The sequence below is a fragment of the Cornus florida genome, unplaced genomic scaffold (genome assembly GCF_030987335.1).
Source record: "Cornus florida cultivar Cherokee Brave unplaced genomic scaffold, ASM3098733v1 CherokeeBrave_3.0.0_Hap2_Chr07, whole genome shotgun sequence".
In the NCBI taxonomy this organism is placed as follows: Eukaryota; Viridiplantae; Streptophyta; class Magnoliopsida; order Cornales; family Cornaceae; genus Cornus; species Cornus florida.
In genome coordinates, this window is record NW_026775577.1 from 51,245,504 (window position 1) to 51,261,028 (window position 15,525).

Consider the following 15,525-nt stretch of genomic DNA (forward strand, 5'->3'; position numbering starts at 1 on the left):
TTTATTGAATTGTGTTTTTGTGTACTTAATGATATGCTTACGTGGTATTTTAATTGAGTTATTTTTCTTTTATTATTAAATGCTTATGTGGAATTTAATTGGTTGTTTTATTAAGTATTTAATTAAGGTTTTGTATTTGTCTTTTAAGAAATCACGTTAAGGGTTTTAGCCGACTTTTAATTAGCTTGGAATTAGGATTAGTTCATTGATGTCTATAAGTATATAAGTTGTGTCTGCCTAGGGTTTTAAGACACACATTCAGTTTCGAGAACAGAGAGTGTTTTGTGAGACTCGGGAGACAAGGGTTTAGCTTGGACTAAGGCTGAACCAAGGAAGGATTAAAAGGGGTTGTTCGTGTGTTGAACCAAGGAGGAAACAGAGGAGTTGGAACAGTAAGAATTGCCAACAGTTTAGGAAGATGATGATGTAAGTTTCAGACTAAGACTTAAAGGCAAGTTTTATTCCTTAATCTCTCCCTTTGACTTGTATTCTTTACATGCCTAACATAATTCCAGGAATAAATAAGGGTTAAATTAATCTGGTTTGCAAGTTAGGTTCAATTAAAACAGTATAGGTTTACATGATTTGGGAATTACTTGTTTGTAAATTTTCTTGCATAATTCATGTTTTAATTGATGTTGATTAATGAATAAAGAATTTAATTGATTCTGGAACACATTGGGACCTAGTTTAGACATTTAGGAACCTTAGGAATGGAGGACAAAGGAATTAGAACTCGCTGGAGACGGAAACGATGGAGAATAGCAGGAGTGGAGGAGGCTCAATCTTTAATGGAGGAGGCTCAATCTTTAAATGGAGGCGGCTCCTTTGATATTTTAATTTTTTTTGGCGTTCCAGCGAGTTTCTAGCTACAGTGAATGGATTTTGAGGTTTCAGACTTCACTTAGGAACTGCTAGGGTAGGATTTGAATGGTTTAAAAGGACAAGTTAAAATCCAGAATGAGTAATAAGCTTTTCATTGTTAGAATTTTAAACGATATGGAATTTCATAACAAACTATGCATACTAATCTTGATTATGGACTTTTAAATTGCTTGTATTTATTTTAGTAGTTTTTTAGCAATGATTATACAATTCTAATCATGTATCAGTGGTATAAAGCGAGCATGCTAAAATCTATATTTTTATTGTGCTTGTTAAGGATTAATTGATGATTAAATTTTAGCCTTTATTGTACCAATTGTTAGACTGGTAATTTAAGCATGATAGTTTGCCTATGTTTATTATGCTTTCCCTGGAATCAATTGATAGGTACGTTTATTTATGTTCTATCAATTATATGGATTCTGTGGATAAATTTGATATTTACATATACTATCTGTATTGTCAAATATTGGATTCCTTGGAGTAGTATTAAATAAGCATGTTAATTCATACATTTCTATTATGTTTACTATGGATTAGTTGATGTCTATATTTATTAATTGTATTATCAACTACTGGATGTTTGGATTGTATGCACCAGTATGGGATGGTGGCATACTAGGAACGGATTAGTTTCAAAATATTACATCCTACCTATACGGAATAAGGGATTAGATTATAAAATAAATCCTACTTATATTTAAGTCAGATCAGCTGAAAGAAAGTTGAATGACTAACTGGATTACTTACTATGGATATGTAAATCTATGCAGATGAACAAGCTAAACAGCTTACTAGATTTCTTATGCATGGATAGGATAGGACTTTAAATATATTTTTATGGTACCGCAATATGAGCTTGAGTCTCAGAGTCGAAGGTTAGGGAGCGTAAATGCAGTAGGATGCGTAGCTGGCTATATTGGTTGAGGTATACCCTATTAGGCTTAGGTACTCATGCCCACTCAGGTGTGTTTTGCATGTTGTCTTCTATTCAGGTTGAGACCCTCTTCATAATCCAATGAGAGTCTCGTAGTGTGGATATACATATATACGGACTACATAGCTATTGTTGAGTTGTTTAGGATGTACATGCGTATCGAGTCTCTGCTTGGATTGTAATAGGATAGAACTTATTCGTGGACTTGACCCACTTCTATTTTTTTCAGGTATTCGCTAGTTCCAGTTTTAGACCTGATCGTGCTGAGCAGAGACTATCACTCACTCTTCCGACGACGTAGGACTTCTCTCCATGGTTTACTTTGGATGTTCTTTTAGTAGTTTTATTTCAGTTTGGTTTTTTATTAGGGGTCCACTAGAGATGAATTCCCGAGTTGTTTAAACTATTGGAGGTTTTGGATTATTGAATTTTAACATTAACACTTTGAGGATGTTATTTAATTAGTGTTCTTTTCAGCCTTAATTTTTATTTCTTAATTCAATTTTGTATTCCGTGTTCGTTTTAAATTATTAATTGTTTGATATTCCCTCAGGTTTGGGCTTGGGCTTGATCAACCCGTGTCTCGGATCCGAGCGGTATCACATTTTCTCTCAGAAGGACTTGAACAACAGGCAAAGACGATGGGTTGAGTTCTTGGAGGACTATGATTTTGATTTGCAGTACCATCCAGGCAAGGCAAATGTTGTAGATAATGCCTTGAGCCAAAAGACGCGTGGGAACTTTGCTAGCTTAGCCATTCAGAAATGGAAGATGTTGAAGGATCTAGCAGAGATAGGATTACAGTGTTATGAGGATGGTGTTGGCAGTGAGTATGCATTTTTATTCAGTCTTGTGGCTAAGCCTACTCTTGTCACTCGAGTGATTGAGTCACAAAGGCATGATTTAGATTTAGCTGCCATTCATTAGTTGATTTCAGATGGAGTCACAGTGAAGGATTGGACCTTATATGCAGATGGGGGTTTATGGTTTAGAGGGTTGATTGTGGTTCCTACAGTGTGTCGTGAGGATGTTTTACGGGAGTTTCACACCTCTCGTTTTGCAGTTCATCCAAGTGGTACCAAAATTTATAACAATTTGAGACACCAGTATTAATGGAATGGAATGAAGAAGCATGTGGCTCAATTTGTTACTAAATGTCTTACCTGTCTGTAGGTAAAGGTAGAACACTAGAGACCTACTGGTTTGTTGTAGCCATTGCCGGTAGTGCAATGGAAATGAGAGTGTATTGCTATGGATTTTGTGACAGGACTTCCTAGATCACAGAGAGGTAATGAAGCTGTATGGCTCATTATTGACAAATTGACCAAGATAGCTTATTTTTTGCCTATAAAGGCAACAGATACCGCAGAGGCACTTTGCAAATTATATGCGAGGGAGATTGTGAGATTGCATGGGTTCCAGTGTCCATTGTTTTGGACAGGGATGCCAAATTCATTTCGAAGTTCTGGGAAAGACTTCTTGCAGCGTTTGGCTCGTTATTGCCTTTTAGTACGATATTCCATCCTTAGACAGACGGCTAGTCAGAGCATACTATCCAAATTTTGTAGGATATGCTTAGAGCCTGCGTCCTTGATTTTGGTGGTAATTGGGAGGACCATTTACCTCTTATTGAGTTTGCCTACAACAACAGCTATCAGTCGAGCATTGAGATGGCTCCATTTGAGGCATTGTATGATAGGCCTTGTCATTCTCCTATTTATTAGATTGAGGTGGGTGAAACAGCTGCCTAAGGACCTGACGTTATCCTTGAAACCACTGAGAAGATTAAGTTGATTCAATAGCGATTGCTTACGGCTCAGAGCCGATAGAAGTGTTATGTAGATAGATGGAGATGGCCATTATCCTTTGAAGTGCGAGACCATGTGTTTCTTCAGGTTTCTCCACGAAAATGATTGCTACGGTTTAGGAAGAGTGGTAAGTTGTCACCACGTTTTATCGGGCCGTTTAAGATTCTGGATCATGTAGGCGAGGCTGCTTACATGTTGGTATTGCCACTGCAGATGGACAAGGTTCATAATGTTTTTCTATGTTTCGATGCTACAGAAGTATGAGCCAAATCCATCTCACGTGTTGAGTTGGGTTGATGTTACGATTGATGAGGACATTTCTTACGAGGAGGGACTGTTCAAATTCTTGACACTCGAGATAAAGTGTTAAGGGGCAAGACGGTACCACTCGTGAAAGTTTTATGGAGACACCACGGTGTGGAGGAGGCTACTTGGGAATGGGAGCAGGACGTTCGTGCTGTGTATCCGGAGTTATTTCTTTCCCTAGGTATGACTCAAGTTTGGGGATGAAATCTTTCTATGTTGGGGAGACTGTGAGGTCCTTCACTTTTATGATTTTTCGGGCATTTTTCGCATTTATGTGTTTATTTATTTTATTACCAGAACCATTATTATTATTATTTACTATAGTGTGATCATTTTTAATATATGTTATTTGTTTATTTCATAAAGGATAGTATGGACTTTTACTATGTTAATGGTGTATCGGTGATTCAATGATGCGAGGATGGCATTTTAGTCTTTTGTTATGGTCACCCTTTTGACCATTTGTGAGCTTGACAACTAGACATGCACTTGGCATGTTTCCTACATGCATTGTAGGACTCCTCCACGCAACAAATTCAGAATTAGAAATTTTGTCTTTCATAATTTTCCTTTTTCTTCTTCCTCCATCATCATCCCCTTGAAGGATAGTTAAACTCCATTTTAGAAGACCTTGTAGTGAGAATTAGAGAGAGTTGCTTGAATGAAAATTACTCCCAAGAGGAAAAGTTTTTTGTTGGTGTAAGCTTTGTACTCCTCTCTTCATCACTGTTTTTCAGAAAATCCATTAAAAGGTGAAGTTTGGTTGTGCTTCATAAAGGGCTCATTGTTCTTCATCTCTTCCTCAATTTAGTGGCAGTTTTTAGGGCTATATAGTGGTTGTTTTGGGGATGTATAGTGGTTGTTTTTGGGGTTATTCAGTGACTGTTTTTGGGGTTATTCAATGGTTTTTTTGGGGTTGTTTAGTGGCTGAATTGGAGGCTATTTTATTGATTATTTTTGGGAGTTCTTACTTGGTTTAAGGTAGGGGTTTCTCTAAAGCCTACAAGCTTTGATTTTGGTAAATTAATTCTCTGAATTTGAACTACTAAATTGTCTAGAATTTAACCTTTATACCAAGCATGTTTTGTGTAGTCTAAAACTAAAATTTCGTAGCTTCTATATTAGTGTGTGACTTGTACTTAGAAACTAAATTTTGTGCTCCTCTAATGTTAGCTATGTCCTATATGCTTAAATTGAAAATTCATGATGAAGTGTATTAAGTGAAGTGGAACAAATGTTGAAGCAACACATGTTGTTTAGGCTTAATATACCTTAGTAATTGTTGCTGATTTTCTGCATGAATGACTGTGTTGTTGTGATATAAAAACTACCATGAGTTATGTTAATTTTCTCCACAAATTTGAATTACTGTAATGACCCGGTCATTTTTCTTCCTTTTCTTTTTCTCAGATTTTAACGGATATTTTTTTTTCCGTTGTCTTTTCCTTTTTAGGTTCGGTTTTTCATCACTTGATGTCTTCTCGAGTGCTCTTAAATGATTTCCGAGACTCTTTTCCTTGGATTGACAACTTTCTTTGGGGATTGTATCATTTCCATATTTTATTTTTCCGAACACTATTCACATTTTGTCTTTTTCTCGTTTATCCTTTTTCCTTGCACAACCTCACTTTTTGTGCTCGGATTTAATTCTGGTTTTGCATGCATTCATGACATTTAATTTCTATGAAAGTGGTATTTTTACTTTTCTAGAAAAGTATGTTGATTGCTTACTTCTTTCATAAAGGGGCATTAATGCACACTTTAGTGTAATTATTCTTAACTTGTGGGGTTTTAGTGTAATTAAATAAAGTAATTATTTTTCATCTTGGGGACCATTTTGTAATTAAATTTGGAAGATATTTTCAAAAAGGACCTTTTTTGTAATTTTTGAAAAGTATGACAAGTGTCCCACTCTCATTGGTCCACTTGTTGACATTTGTGTAGAAACACTTTAATGCATTGAATGATGACATTTGGAGGGTGAGGATTCACCCACTTGTTGGCCTAGGATTGGTGCACTTGTTGGCTTGGATGGTTGACAAGTGTAGGTGTGGGATTAAGCCTAGGAAGGAGCCATGGATTGGTGATAAGTGTAGGTTCACAATTTAGTCTTGCAAATATCTTTGGGCCACTTTGGGATTATGGTTTTAAATGAGGGTTTTTGTGCAATTGACCATAGATGTGTGTGTTGACCATGGTGTAAGAGCACATAGTGAGTGGAGGATTTCTATTTCCTCCACTCACACTTAACCACATTATTTTATTCTCTTCCTTACAAGAAAACCCTAGCCTCCATGAATGGAGCTTGAAGCCTTAGGCATTGACCTTGATCTTTGAGGCCCTTCCACTTACTTTAAACCATAAAGCTTGGAATACTTTTTATTCCCCTCATCCTCCTCGTCAAAACCCTTGAAGGATCTAGCCTAACTCCTAATTTTGTTTTGGTATCTAGAGATTCAATTCTCTAGTGAGGTATTGATATATTATTTAAAAGTATTTTTATGTCATTATTAAGTGTTTTACATGCATAGAAGAGAAGGACTTGTATTTTGCCCTTAAACTGTTTTAATTTGAAATTAATCTTGTCAAATTAAATAAAGAATATGAAAATCTACTCAATTGGCTTTTATTTAGTTTTGGTTTCACGTAATTTGAATTTAAAATGAATTAGTTATGAATTTTTGAAGTTGCAAGCTAGTTGCTGGAAATTTGAAGCTTTTCCTTTTTGGTCCGGAAATAAATTTTTAAATGGAGCTATAGTACTTCAATTGCCTTGAAATTTTTACTGGAACTTCCCCCATGGGTTTACACTACTCAGAATTTTTTCACGATTTTTAAGCATTTCTAAATTTTTTTAAAAATCCGAAACTATCTGCTATCCATGTTTTTATTGCAGCTGAAAAACATATTTTTAGATGATTTATTTCACTAACCTTTTGATATTGGATCATGGCTTAAATTTTCAGTTTTACACTCTCATATGTTTAATTCCAAAATAAATTAGGTTTGCCCAATTTAGATGTCAAATGAATTTTTCATAAATTTTCAAAGTTGGAAGCTACAGGCTGAAAATGTGTTTTCTGGGCAGAATTTGTTTCAAAGTTGTGGGTCAAAACTGTTTCAATTGGGAAAATATTTTGTTAAACTAAATTGATATTATCAAATTACAGTGTTTAAGCTTTCATTGGGCTTTGGATTCATTCAATTTGGTTTAGAATTGAATTTTTTATGAATTTTACAAGTTGAAGGTAGCAAGCTGAAAAATTTATTTTGTGGACCGAAAATTTGGGGCGATTTCATTTTGGTGGTAATTTGGATTTTCATTCCAATTGAGGTAGGGAATGTTTTAGTATTATTTGTGTGTTGTATTGTGTGTTTGCCATGATTATACAACATATATGTATGCCTCGTATCAAATCTAGAAAGTTAGTAATTTTTATTTCTTTGTATAAGATTTAAAATTTATGATGATGTATAACTTTAATTTGAATTGTAACATGCTAGGAAATTATACTTAGATATGTTGGTTAACATATATTAAATTTGGATCATTTGATTAAGAATTACAACTTTTATTTAATATTAATCTTTAGTGAAAGTTTAACTCACATGGTTGTATCAAGCATTAAATCAAGTTATAATGTGGTATCTAAATAGGCCTTGGCATGTTCTCTAACATAGATTAAATTGAGGGCATTTGGAATTGTTTAAAAATCTAGAGAAAATTAATTAATTAGCTTGATTAATTTTATTTTAAGTGTTTTAATCATTTAACTTGTCATTTGATATTATATATATGATGATCATGACATGTCTTTCAATATTTATTAAATTGAGGTTATTTGGATTAACTTGGAATTTAGAGAATTTAACTATTTATGTTTAATTAAATTTTACTTTATTACTCCATGGATTTAATTGCATTTTGGAAGTTGTTTCTATATTTAAATCATAGATTTGGATTTGATGTATGTTCACTTAATTACTTTTGAGCATTAGATAACATAGTTGTTACTTTTATATTCATGAGAATATGTTTTTCCTTATTGAATATATTATTGCTATGTGTAAGGAATTACACACTTTGTATTTGACATCTTACATGCCATAGTAGTTGTGAATTTTGAGCATGTATTGTATAAGTTTCCAAAATTTGGATTGTGCTTGGTAAATAGTTGATATCTTGTATATACATGTTGATATATATACGTTGTTGCACAATTTGTTGATTTTGGAAACTTGGGGATGTCGTTGTTTGGCTACGCCTAGGACTTGGTTCTAGTACGGGGGATTGTCCCTCTATACAGTCTAGTGCGCACATAGGGAGGTTACCCATGGGCTAGTAACCCTAAAGTAACTATGTTGTCGGTCTGATCCGGCGTGACGTTCGAGTATCCACTTTGTTTGATTTCGTATTTCATTTCAAGTTGATAACTAGATGATATCGTAACTTGTTGTTCCTTATTTGATTTCCTATTTTGAGCTTAAGATGTAGCTTTGTGAAGGTATGCTTCATGCGTTATATTGGAAGTTCCATTGTTGGTTAAATTGCATCGATATCATAATTTGTGTTTTGATGTTCAAATGTAGTTTATGAATGACCTTATAGATTCATTTTGAACATAGACGTTAGGTGGCATGACCCACACTTGTTGTTTTTGTATTTTGGATTTCAAGTTGAAGACTTTGAGAATCTATATCTTGTTGCCTTGTATAACATGTTTCCATGTTGTTTGAATTGCATGAACAGTGTGATTATGATAGAAATGATCTAGGTAGCTTAGGATGCTCCCTGGGTCTCATCTTGACATAGACGTTAGGTGGCATGAGCCCCTTTAACATGTTTCACCATAAGGTGATAAAATTGTAAAATGTTTGGTCAATGCATGCTCATCTCATACGAGTAGCTTTATGTTACTCACCCCTACGATACTGGGCATATTTCAGGTACAGGACTCAGGATTTGAAGATTCCATTGCTCCTTGGATGGCTTATAGTTTCTAAGTTTCTATTTTATGCAAGTGTTAGCATAAGATACCTCTTTGTAGCCCTATTTGTTTAAACTTGTATTCGTTGATTCGTATATGTAAAGTGTACGTAAGTGCACTCTTTTCAATGTATTTAACATGTATGAGATGATGCCGGAGGCCAATGACGTGTATCTCGTTTTCTATGCACTTTTGTTTTCAAAGTTTATTATGAAAATATTGGAAAATGTTAAGTCCTTACTTCATAACTTTCGCATCGGGTGTTGGAATTTCATATCTTTTCTGCCCGGACTCAGAATCAGACGATTCTTGAGTCTAATTTTGTTCATTTTTTGTTGTCCTTCCAATGGTGTGCACGATGGCACCCTTTTCAGTGAGAAATGACCATTTTGCCCTTAGTTCATCTCTTTTCGGGTTAGGCATTCTTGCTTCATTTGCTTGACTCATTTGAGTTCTGTGGCTTCATGGAGAGTCATTTTGGGGCCTTAGGGATGACGAACATCTCTTGAGGTCATTTGGCTTCTTTCGTTTCCGCATTTCGGGTCCCGTTATAGGGTCAACTTCCGATTCATCACTAACGCACCGGGTTAAGAAATCCGAGTCGTTACAATTACATTACCTTAAAATCTGCTATGTTAGTTTGATGCCAAACTGTGGTTTATAGAACTGAATTAGACATAGAAATGTTATGGCATTATGACATTGATTAGCATGTGTTAGTCATACACTTACACTGGCCATTATTGGGCAAAATATATTTTTGTAGAGGATGAGTTTTGAAAAGACGAAAACTGATTTTTGAGGAAAGACTTTGAATTTTTGTTTACAAAAACCGAATGACGGGGATTACCTCCTATCCATGTCGTTAATGGATTTAGAAGGGACGTAGAGAAACACCCTATACGTGGTTAAGTCACTAGGCCTCAAATGATGTTAGAGCTTGCTCTAGGTCGGGGATAGATGACCAGTCCTCTTCTTGTGGTACCAGGACTTACTTCGGGCCGGGTGCATTAACGGTTTGACTTTTGAGGCGTTGGTTGGAATTATATAAAATGGGGAGTGACATTGGTATTGACATTGCATTGCATACATTTCACCTTATTATATGATGTTATCTCCCATAGCAGGCATGATCCCTTTATCCTATTACTGTTCCTTGTTTGGAATCATGAAGGTATTAAGGAGTGAGTTTTAGGTAACTCTTACTAAGCTGTTGTGCTCTATTTTATATATATCTTTTTAGGTCATGGAAAGGAGGTCCTTGAGGACATCCCTCCACAAACTTAGGCGGACTATGGACGGTCTTTTGTAGTATTTCTTTTGTGTAAATGGCAATGTATATTATGAGACAAACATATGTAAGAAGTTTTATTTTTAGAAACATGTTGTTTAGGCATGTAATCTAACGGACTTTAAGGACTCTGAGTTTGTATGTATATCATTCATAGCTTGGTTATTTTCGTGCTTATTTATTTTTATGTGTCACGTGATTATATGGATGTAAACTGGGTAATGCATGGTTTGGGGTAGGTTAGTTGTCCTGTTGTGTGTTCACAACCCGGACTCCAGGTGTGACCTTTCTTGTCTATTCCGATATTTAAACCATAGCCTTTCTTGCTTCTCGGACTAGTAGATGATGATTCCTTTTAACTCAATAACTAAGGAGAATGGAAAAAATAGATTACATTAATTTTTTTGAAAAAAGAAAATTAAATTAAATAATATTTTCATTTTCTAAAACATATAAATTATATTGTCAATGGCTTACCACAAATGCAATCTAAACGGGTTGTATAGGTCCAAAAAAAATGTAAGAAATGGAGTACCATCCAAACAAGGTGTAAAACAGTTAATTGCATAGGTTTATATATATATATATATATATATATATAGTTATAGTTATAGTTATAGTTCTAGCTACCTAAGGGTTGGGAGCAGGGCTGCCCTGACCCAAGGTGACCAAGATGACCAAGGCGATCGCCTAGGGCCTCAAAATTTATAGGCCCCATGGATGATGGGCCACCCAAAAAAAAAAAAAAAAGCAACTATGTGTTAATGGGGCCTCAAAATTTATAGCCCCAGATATTTTTTTCTCTGGGTTTATTATTTTCACATTGCTTAGTCGTCCCACTTCATTATTTTGCTAACAAGTGACTATGTGTTGTCGTGCTGAGATCTTTCATTCATTCATTGAATTAGCTAATTTGGCTGATTATGTTTTTCAATTTATTAGATTTTGTGGCACCTCATAGTATTATCGTTCATGGGTTTTGCTTGAATTTTTTTTTTTTTGTTGAATTTTTGTTTAATTTGGAGAGGTTGAAGTTTGCAAATAATGATTGTTTGAAGTGTTTACGTCATAATTTCGAAAATCTCCTAAAACATGACATGATTTCTGATATTGTTGGGACATAATTATTTTTAGAACTACAAGTCGAGAGAAGCTTTACCAAAAGAAACAAAAAAGGTAATTGAAGTGTTGAATTTTATAAAAATGATAGGTTATTGTTTTCCAAATGCTTGGAGTGCATATAGAATATTATTGACTATCCAATTGCATTTGCGGAGAGAAGCTTTTCAAAGTTAAAGTTAATCAAATCTTACCGACGGTGACACAAGAAAGATTGAATGGATTGTTCTTATCTATTGAAAAAAAATGTTGGAGAAACTTTATTGGAGCACTTTAATTGATAAGTTTGCAACTCAGAATGTAAGACGAACACATTTACTTTAATGGAAATTTCGCATTTTTATAATTTTTTTTTACATGTGTGAAAATTTATGCATGAAGGGCCTCACATTTAAAAATTACCTAGGGCCTATCAAGATTTTTTCAATCTCAGGGCCGGCCCTAGTAAGGAGGGGTAATTTGGTAACTCAAAATGGTATTTTTGGTACCAAAATGTTCTATTACATGGGTGTGAGTTTCACGCGTTTTGGCTATCTGCATGGGGAGTAATGTTGCATCAACAATAATTCTTTGGGGGATTTTATGGCAAGTTTTTTTAGAGGGGGGTTTCTTACCGCAAAATGAAACTATTGGGGGCTAATTTACAATTTGTCTAAAATATATTTATTTATAAACATAAGCACAATGTGGCTCAGTGGGTGGAGCATGTGAGTATAAGGCAAGAGGTTTAGGGTTCGATTCTTTCCTTATTTTTTTAACTAAAAGTTTAAAATATAAGCAATTTCAATATAAATTAAACTCATAGTTCCAATGCATAAATCTAGTAGAAGACATAACCGAATATAAAAACTCAGTTTGAACAGAATTACAACGAAAAAAATCTTTAAGCCTCTACCTTTCCTGCAAAACTGAACGATAGATTTCAGATCCTTTTATTGCATACTTATAAAATGCTTTCCTGCAAAACTGAACAATGGATTTTAAGCCCTTTTATCGCATGTTTATATAAGGTTAAAATCATTCCTTATCAATTAAGAAAGAGAGAGGCGTTGGTTCCATCAACAGACGCATCTCTATGCAATTAATAGTTAATACACTAAAATAATGCATTACGATTCTTAAATACGGATAATCAATAAAATATTTAAAACAAGTGAATAAAATTAATAATTTTTATTACTCCACAATCTTACATTCTCCCACTTGGTCTTATAATAATAATTAATCATTTATTTAAAATTATTTGAGTCAAGAAAAGATTATGGCGTATGTGTTAGGTCACCGTCTATCGGGATCAACACGATTTCAGTTGTCCTCAACTAGGAGACAAGTGTGGAGTAGGGGTCCGAAGCGGATCTCAAGGGAGGAGATCTTAGAGTATCCAAGAGAAAGGATACTAAATCTTCGGGATGAAAGATTGCAAGAGGATGAATTTGATTCACTCGTGGTAGAATGAATGGAACAAGTAGAGTAGGTGTGAACCAATCTACATATAGTGAAACTCTTGTATCATCTCTAAGCGAGATATGTAAGAGGTACTCTTCAGAAGTTTAGGGAGCGGATGGAGTTCTTCGCAGAACGAAATACATAGTGATTTATCATATTCCAAAGAGTATTGGGATTAGGATGTGACATTCTAAGTTGCTTTGTAAAGCCACGTTAGATGGGTTACATTCCGCATATAAGAAGGAGGAGAGTTAAGCTCGTTGGTTTCTGTTTAGGCAAATGATTGTTGCTACTAAGCTATATTTAATGGATGGGTTTCGAGGTTGGATGGTTACTTACAAAACTATAAAAGGAAAGGGTGAACCAATCTAGTAAGGTTGAATCCAAAGGAGACTTACTTTTCTAGAAGGAACAATGTTTAGAGGAGGATTATATTTTTGTTTATGGTATGCGTTTTATGTGTTTCATTTGTGTTATTGTATGTATCTTATGTGTTTCATTTGTTTTTTTGTTAATTAGTTCGGATTGGGAGTATGGTTTAGTTGGTGGCACACATATGTGATCAGCCAACTATTGTTTTACTAACACGGAGTAATAGCGCTATGTGCGCTAGGATTTGTGAGCGTGTGGTCATGGGATTTGGTAGATATACATGAGTCTAACCAATCTATTGGACCTGAATATGTATCATTATGGTATGTTACTTGGGATCGGATAATTAACCTATCAGTACGCGTCAACTAACCTAAAACGATGGGTTTGATGTGCTTTACACTAGATAAGGATTTGTTTTTACAACACCCTAGGATTGGTGGATATCATTATGATTGTATTCATGGGGTTGTGGTAGATAAAGACCGCTGAAATGCTACCATAGTTTGTGAAAGGTGTCGAAGGTGCGGAAAAGCTTCAGGGAAATTTCTGAAGTGACCACCAAGACGGAAGGAGAATTTCGTGCTGGTAGTATTTAGTAAAATGTTGTCGAGAGAGGAGGGTAAACCGATTAAATATTCATCAATCTATTCGTAATTAAGACACTATTCACAAGGGTGTCATTTAGAGGAGTTGCTGGTGTTGCACTTAGAGGAGGAACCAAAGTTTCTACACTGTATAAAATGTGGAAATTTTTAGGGTCACAATTCGCAACAATTAGCTGTTGTTAGGACATGGATGACTATATGGAGAATGGGAAAAGTTCCATATTCGTTTGGAACGAAACAAGGAGTAAAATTGACACTACTTATATTAAGGAAGTAGGGTGTGTTAAAGACAGGATGTTGAAATCAAACACCCATATAATGAAGCGATGCACGGTGTATGTGAAAAAGTCATAGTGAGTTGACTTTCAATGACTTGAATTTTTGGAATGATTTTATGAACGGTAAGATATCACTAATTGGTACTGCATCGATTCAATTACAGGGTTAGCTTTTGACAGTGTCCCAAATTAAGTATTTGGTGCAGACGGAAGCTGGTGGTACCAAATTAATGGTACTTTTGGTAGACAGATTGGGAGAAAGATACCGGGACTGACATTCAGAACACTTAGTTCTTTCTTCATACTGACAGATAATATGATGCACTCACGATCTGGAGCAGATTTTTGGAGGGTCGGAGGAGGGACAAAGTGATTTTGTCTTCCAGTCTGATATAATTAGATGGTCGAGATGGACCAGCAGAGATCGCTAGATCTTTGCAGTCATTTTTTATACAAAAGTGGAAATGATAGAGCATTTTCACGGGTTTAGTTGAAGGATTGCTAACTTTACCAGAGGGTTAGGATTCTGGATGGGATACTGGTTGATTTCTAATGAAATCAGCTCAACTTTTAGTTTATTTTGAACTGGTAGGACATCAGTTCATATGGATAGAGTGGATTATGTGACAACTTAGATGCATCAAAGTGGGGATTTACGCTTCGCTTGAAGTTTTGTCTGGTGGAATGGAATGTGGAGGTGGACGCTCTCAACAACCGATAGGAGTTTTCGGTTAGTTGTTGCATTAGGAGTTGAAGTCTTAGTTTATGTACTAATGACACTTGCTTTTACCAAAGAAATTATGGGGGGTCAACCTCAAATATCGGAGCTGACCCTAGAGGCAGTGTTACCTTACTCAGAAACAGTATACGGTACTAGAGGAAGATTCGTTGATTCGGTGAATGTTGTCGGAGTGACTGAGATGTAAAATTTGTAGAAATTTTCTCGATGCACTCGGACGGTTATAAGGAACATCAAGATATTAAATTTCAGTTCTAGTGAACAAGTTTGGGAAAAGACGTGTATATAAACGTCTATACGAGTCACACCTGTTAGAAAAGGAGAGTAGGCTTAGTCAGGAATGGATGGTTGGTCGAGATTATCAACATTTACTGGAATTTTAATTTCATAGGGATTAAGAGTGGTGGATTACGCAAGTTCGCTGAGGGACATTAATTCTCGTAATGTTCACTTTTGGACTTCGCATCAGTTCTACATTGCACTGATAACGGAGGTATAGCTGTGGTTCATATCTCGACGGAAGTTTGAATCGAGAGTGTACATTTGATCAGTTGATTTGGAATGTCTTCCATATCGGGAGCAAGGTATGTTGTCGAGGAAGTTGTTATGTATTCAATTGTTTTCATGGATAGTGTTACTAAATTACTAGGATGGGTGCATAGACGTTTTGCAAATCTATGCTATGGAATTTGGAGGAATGTGGATCTTTCCCCTGTATAAACAAATTTGGGTAAGAGTGAGTAGTTGC